Source organism: Poecilia reticulata, chromosome 8, assembly GCF_904066995.2.
Source record: "Poecilia reticulata chromosome 8, P_reticulata-male-v2, whole genome shotgun sequence".
NCBI classification, from domain to species: Eukaryota; Metazoa; Chordata; class Actinopteri; order Cyprinodontiformes; family Poeciliidae; genus Poecilia; species Poecilia reticulata.
This window is the reverse complement of record NC_088837.1, coordinates 19,417,511-19,423,510: the sequence shown is the minus strand read 5'-3', so window position 1 is coordinate 19,423,510 and position 6,000 is coordinate 19,417,511.

Here is a 6,000-nt window from a genome sequence, read left to right as displayed (position 1 = left end):
TCTCAAAGGTGTACACGCACGTATGTGGAATTGCTGTTTATGTTGCGCAAAAGGGAATAATTTTGGAATGCTTTGTTTATTTTGTAAAAAACGTTTGCTGATTTTGACCTGTGAAAGTTGTACTTACTTACGTTTATTGTGAATCTCCACTTAATAAATTGATTAGAATTTAATTGTGAATTAACGAATGTGATATTTGTCCTTGATGATAATGTAAAAAAAAAAAAAAGTCATGAGGTGCAATGAGCGGCTTACATAAGAGTGTGCACCCTTAGATAAATACTTTGTTTTATGCACCTTTTAATCTGCTTTCAAATGTTTAGTCTCCAGCTAAACATCAGCTACAGTGAATCTGTTTACACTGAAATAAACTTTGGCGTTAGAAGTGAGGGTTTTCTTCAAATTTGCTTATTTGTGTCCATTATCTGCAGCTGTAGTCTTGAGACAGCTCCCAAAGGATCAAAAATGATCTCATTGTATAAAGGTATCAGTCAGGAGCAGAGTACAATAAGATGGCAAGGTTTAAACGCAGAGGGGTTTCCATTTGAATAACTGCAGAATACCTTCAAGGAAAAGAAATAACATTTTTGGGATGGCTCATCCAGAGTCCACGATTAAATAGAGCAGAGCCGAGGACAAGAACATTTCTCAAGATCCGATAAATTTGGAAAATATTTACCAGGCAGAGTGGGCAAATGGTGAAAGAAGCTGATGGACTATTAGCTAATTAAAACGTAATGCTAGAGTAGAATGAAAAAGTGCTTCAACAAACTATTAGTTTATGGTCTACACCCTTTTGCTAACAGATTACTACATCTTTATATACACACAATTAGGATATTATTGAAAAATACATTTATTTCGTTTCACCAAGAAGCACATTTCATCGCTCAGTTACACAGACTGATGCTTTAAAGCCTTTATTTTTGTTAACTGTCATAGATTTTCTGCTTTCAGGTAATGGAAACACAAAATTTATAATTTGATTATATGAAACCACTACAGAAATATGAGGTTAGTGAAATTAAGTTTTTTTTTTTGTCATTTCAAAAAGTTTATTGTATTTTGACAATTGAGGCTCAGAACACATTTTACAGTTTATTGAATATGACTTAGGAGGGACCATATTTTCACACTAATTCTTTGTTTTTGAGGTAAATTGTGTGATTGTGTGATTGTGTGAAGATAGATGTGAAAAATTTTTCAAAAATGGTTTCAAAATGTTCTCATTTTATTTACTGCACAAAAAAACCTTTGACCCTTAGAGTGTGCAAACATTTAGCGTCAGTTGAAACATATTCGACTGACATGACAGTTGAACAGTTGAACATGTTTCGAGCAGCTACCAAAAGTCCAACCATCAAAATGCCTCAAATTTGAATGAAAATTAACATAATGAGATATTACTCATTAAAACTGTAAATCGGCGGTTTAACTGAAACCAAATACTGACAGATTCAAAGCAGTGGAAGGATCCTCTGGAATGCTGTTTTGCATATCCTGGATGTGGAGACAGATGTGCAGCTCATAAAAGTGGAACTGCAGACGGCCGCCGCTGGTCCAACCACCTGCCTGCCAGCGAGCTGAGGCTGAGGCGGCGGTGTTACGGCTGATTTCTTTTCGCAGATAAAGGAGCCTCTACCATGAATATCATGTTTACAACACACACAGAAAGCCTGCATGACCTGCCTCGCTTTCTTTTTGACTCTATCGCCTCCTCTGAGGACATGAACACAAAACACGAGTCGTTTATGTTGCGACTGACAGGCTGAGAGAGCAGTGAGGTTTTATGACTGATTTTAGATGCTCACGTCAAACACTTTAATCAGTAAACCAGAGGAATGCAGGTTTGAGGGCCATAACGTGTTCTTTACAGCTCCGTTACATCAGCCCGCGTCTCCATTAAACGTAAGAGTAAAAACAACATGTTGTGGACAACAAACTGACTTCTGAAGTAGATTTAAGCATATATCACAATTGACTGCTGAAGCTCGAATACAACCACACAGGTGTGAATTCAATGAGGATTGACTCAGATTACAGTTGTAAAAACAGCTGAAAGTCACAAAACAACAGAATGTTAGCGTCGCTTATCATTTCAGTGCTGTAAATTATTTTTTGATGTCTGTAGAAGAGGCTCTCTGACCAGTGTTAGTGTACATTTTAAACACTTTTTTTTGGTTTCGTTTTGTATCTCTGCATTCAGCAGGAAACCCAAGCAAGCCTGTTAACACTCTGCATTGTGACCCGTTTAAAAATACAAACACCTCTGTGTGCTTTTTTTTTACACCTCCTATCAGATTTCTGAGCGGGAATTGTGAAATTTCACATCTCTATAAAGCCACACGCCTTGCATGAAGAGCAGCTCTAACTGCTGAGAGGAAAATGGAAAGCCCCGGTTTTTTTGGGGGGCTCGGGGGGTGGAGGCGGCGGAGGGGATGTGGCGAGGCATACATGTGGATGGATGCTTCTGAGGGACAGGGTGCAGGGGATTACAGAGACTCTGGCCAGTTGCACATTGTCTTCATGACTCTCTCTGGCTATATCAGTCAGTCTCCAATTAACAGCCTGCATTGTCTGCAGGATTAGAGCTGGCGGGACAAGCCCCGCTGGACTGATCTCACAACAACTGGCAGAGGCCTTAATCCCTCTCAGCATGTGCTACAAAGACCCACCAAGTAGGAGTTTACCCATAATCCGGGGTATCACATATCTCTGCAAGAAGAGAGACTTGAACTTCATAAGCAGCACTTGAGTTGAGGACCTGAAAAATGCGGAGGACCGCTTGTCTTGAATATTTAGGGTTTCAGTTTGTGCCGCGAAAACAGGTTCAGGACAAGCAAATAGGTTTTTGATAGATCAGTTAACTAAATCATCCGCACTGATTTCTTTTTCACAAGAATGCCTACGCTCTTGTTTTTATGTAAGACACAATGAATAAGAATGGAACTAACTAACTTAGAAAAAACACCCAAGAAACCTATTTAGAGCAGCATATTCTATAAATTCAAGGGAAAGGAAAAGAGAAGTGTCTTTGAGGGACGCTGCCATTAAGATGACGGTCTGAGCAGCATGGATATTCAGAGTTAAGGTAGATCACAATTTTTGGTGCAACCAAAAGCCAATTCTCGATTGTCCCAACATTTCAGTTTGGATCATGGAGCTGACTGAGGAGAGAGCCCTCAACGGTGTAAATGAGAAACATACAGACTGTTTAAAATCCATGGTGGGATTTAAGAACCACATAGATGAGTGACGGAGTTCTTGACAAGTTCTAAATGTTGTAGGGCTACTGGATTTGATTTAAAATAGTCCAGATGGCAGGTTAGAAAAGCAAAGTTCTCAAGAAAGACGGGAAGATTTTTGTTTCACAATGGTTAGCTGGAAAGAAATGGATTTTATAACGGGACTGATCTGTTTGACCAAATGGGTGGATTAGATTTCCTATACCACATTTGTTTAATTTTCAATAAAACTTAGAAGATTTAACTTCATTCAGGTCATAATTTTGTAAAGAAAGCTGCTTTACTGTGGTGTCAGGAGGTCACGGCTGTACAGATTACCTGGCAAGAATTAGGCCTGAGTGTTGGCAAAGTAATGATACGGACCATTATATTTGTCAAAGATTGACCCCAGGAACAACATGTACACGATGAAAAACAATGGGCCGAATACAAGACCCTGAGGCTGAATAGAATACAGGTTTGCAGACCCATTTTCTATGTTCAATCCAGTTCTTACTACAATGATCAGAATATCACATTAAATCACTGTCACTCCATTCATTCATTCATGAGGATTATAAACCTAATCATGAGAGTATATTGTGTAATAATGCTATATGTGATGTAGGCGCTTTTCTCATTGTTGTACAGTAAGTACATCCTTCCCAAACATAGCAGCTGTTTACAATTTGACACAATAGGCCCCCCAGGCGGTTTCTGTCTTTCTTTTTTTTTTGTCTCCATCTGAAGAAGAAATCAAGAGGTGCCTTTGTAGTTTGCTGCTTTATCTTCACTGTGATGACAGTAAGTTGAGGTATGAGAGGAAAATGAGAACAATATGCCCAAGACTCATGTTTTACTTGATGTTTTGACATAAGCTGAAACTACATGCAGTCAGAAAGTCAGGGGCACTAAATATTTATGGAACCTTTTGCAAGAAAAAATCAACAACATAGACATTTTGAGTTTTTCCCCAAACACGTGGAAAACCCGCACGTTTAAGCAGTTGGTCCTCTGATACATCGTCACAGCGTTATTGTTTGACAGAAGAATGGCTTTTAGACACGAGGTCCATCAGAGAGGTCTCAGGCGGAGGTGACGTCCGTCTCCCTTGTGTTTGGGTCTGATAAAAGCAAAGTCTCTTCTTTTTTTTTTTTTTTTTTTGAAATGGAAGTGTTGAATTGCCTTGATGTGGGGGAAAACGGGTGTGTGTGTGTGTGTGTGTGTGTGTGTGTGGGGGGGGGGGGGTTATCTCACTTGTGTTACTTGCTTTGCTGCCTTGCAGCTGCTCAACACTGAGAAGAAGGAGAGCCATGGTCCGACAGCTTGGCAGAGAGCCCAGTCCAACTCAGGAAGTGTCCATGTGTGTGTGGGGAAGAGAGGGTGCGCTCCCTCCCTCCGTCCCCTTCTTCTTTCTCCTCCTCCTCTTCTCCATTCAGCTCTTCACCTCAAAGCATTAGTAATGCATTCCTCCAGTTCAGCAACAAGCAGGGTAATTCAATTTCCTCAACAGTGGGGCCGTGTGAAATTTCATTTGCATGTTCAGTTCTCTGAGTTTACAGGCTGTAAAAACTTCCCGGCCTCCATTATGCTTTGTTTGATCTGCAGTTATTCCACAACAAGCAGCAGGCGATCAGGAGATGCTCTCATCAGTCGATCAGTGTTTGATGCTTTAAATACCCGAGGAGGCTCTACAGGGTTTTTTTTTTAAATTTTTTATTTTTAATTCAAAATATGAGTAATAGCTACTTTTAGCTGAGCACAAGTGAGGTTGAAAGCTATTTTTCTGTTCCAACCCTCAACGTTGGAAAGTATGTTTTTGGAGGACAGCAGCTGGCTGGGGCCACAAAGGAAGTGACAAAACCAGACTGGTGGCCTGGCGCTGACACTGACCTCCCCGCCTGCTGTCGATGAGGCGAGGTCAGACACACAAGTCTGGCTTTTTCCATCTGCACCACTGCATAAGAAATACCTACACTCATTTAGATCCAACGTGAACAAACAGATGTATATATAACTTTTGTAGCCTTGTAATAATCCCAGTGAGTAGTATGCACTCTTCATTTTTGTAACACACTTATGGCCATTATTAAGCTTTAGTTGGAAATCTGTTTTGTTCATAAACGTCAAAGATTTTTTTGGCTTTTTAGATTATATTCATCACAGCCTGATGTTAAAACCTCTAAAGTAATAGTACATTTCCTTTCTGTGATTGTAGCCATTACTTTATCCATCCACTGTTTATTCCCAGTGATATCTAAAGGAAATTTAGATAAACCAATTAACTTATGTTTTGTTTTTGAATTGTGGCAGGAGAACCAAGGTCAGGACATTAATCCGGGATAGATAACAGACCGTCAAATAAATAACTTCTGTTTTTATTTATTCCTTTGGTCAAATTTTTTTTTTTTTACTGCAGAGTACTGGTGGATAAATTTGATCCGATGCATTAGAGATAAGAGTGTGGCTTCCCAGAAAATTAGCAACAAAATCGTACAATGTTGAATCAGAAGGAAGCGAGAAATTCAGAACATGAGCCTGCAGCTGTCATAATACAAAATGTTTTTTTTAAATTCTCTGGCAGTTGTATTTGTCTAAGGGGAGTAAAAGAAAACAAATGAAAATGCTTTCACATATTACCGCATGATCAGTGTTCCGCTATACCTGAGAAAAAGTGTTTTTTTTTTTTTACTTTCAGGGCTCCAAAGCTTTAACTTTAAATGTGTTGTTTTAAGTTGGAAAAAGCACAAAAAGGTTCGTCTGTTGCACAAGAAGA